Consider the following 1,101-nt stretch of genomic DNA (forward strand, 5'->3'; position numbering starts at 1 on the left):
TGACTGTTCACCCGGGGTCCTGTTTTGAAGTATCTAGTTATAATATCACAGGTTGTTACTGTTTTCCAGAATACTGTTATCAAGACAAAAATGCAGCGCTCTCAATCTTGATGTAAACCTTAACTACTTCTTGCTATAGCACAAAAAACATTACATTGTGTCAGTAAATGCTGATTTTTGTGTCAACCGGTTGCAATGCTATCTCACGACCAATTCGTACGTATTTTACGAGGTGGCTTATTCGTACGCATTTGTACGACCTCACTCGTACAATTTTATACGATTTGTCTAAACCCCAGTGACGGTTAGGTTTAGGGGCGGGGTTAGGTGTAGGTCATTCGTACAAATTCATACGAATTGTGCAACTCGTAAAATACGTACGATTTGACAACAATCGTATGAATTTGTACGAGTGTAGTCGTACGAATTCGTACGATTAAAACAACTTGTGAAAAATGTACGAATTGCCGTGAGATCGGGTTGGTAAACCCATAATCGTTTGAATGTTGAATGTTTCGATTTCCATACTTGTCAGCTGAGGTTACAATAACTGCGAGGACGAAATGAAGAATGCGTCACAGTCCAAAATATACACCACAGTGTGTAGGAAAAACAAAGAGTCTCAAAGGATTTTTCTATTGTGCACGAGTAACACTCAGCCTGAAAACCGATAGAGAGCAGGAATAGAAATTAAATGCTCTAGTCATGTATAAAGTGGCAAAACGGGTTCAATTCAAGTTAAACTGTATCGACAGGCATAATGTTGATTAGCACGGAAAACACACTACGGTTCAAAACTTTGCCCTTGATAGGTTTTGAGTTTTCCAAAAGTCTGTTATATCTCACCAAGGCTGCATTTGTTTGATTAAAACTACAGTAAAAGTTCTGAAATATTATTACAGTTTCAAATAACTGTATTCGATGTGATCAAAGCTGAATTTTAAGCATCATTACTCCAGTGTTCAATGTCACATGGTCCTTCAGAAATAATTGTAATATGCTGCTTTGCTGCTCAAAAAGCATTTCTTATTATCAGTATTGATAACTTTTGTGCTGTTTAATATTTTTGGATTTTTTTTTAAATGGAAGAAGAGCATCTAT

Source organism: Carassius auratus, chromosome 8, assembly GCF_003368295.1.
Source record: "Carassius auratus strain Wakin chromosome 8, ASM336829v1, whole genome shotgun sequence".
Classification (NCBI taxonomy): Eukaryota; Metazoa; Chordata; class Actinopteri; order Cypriniformes; family Cyprinidae; genus Carassius; species Carassius auratus.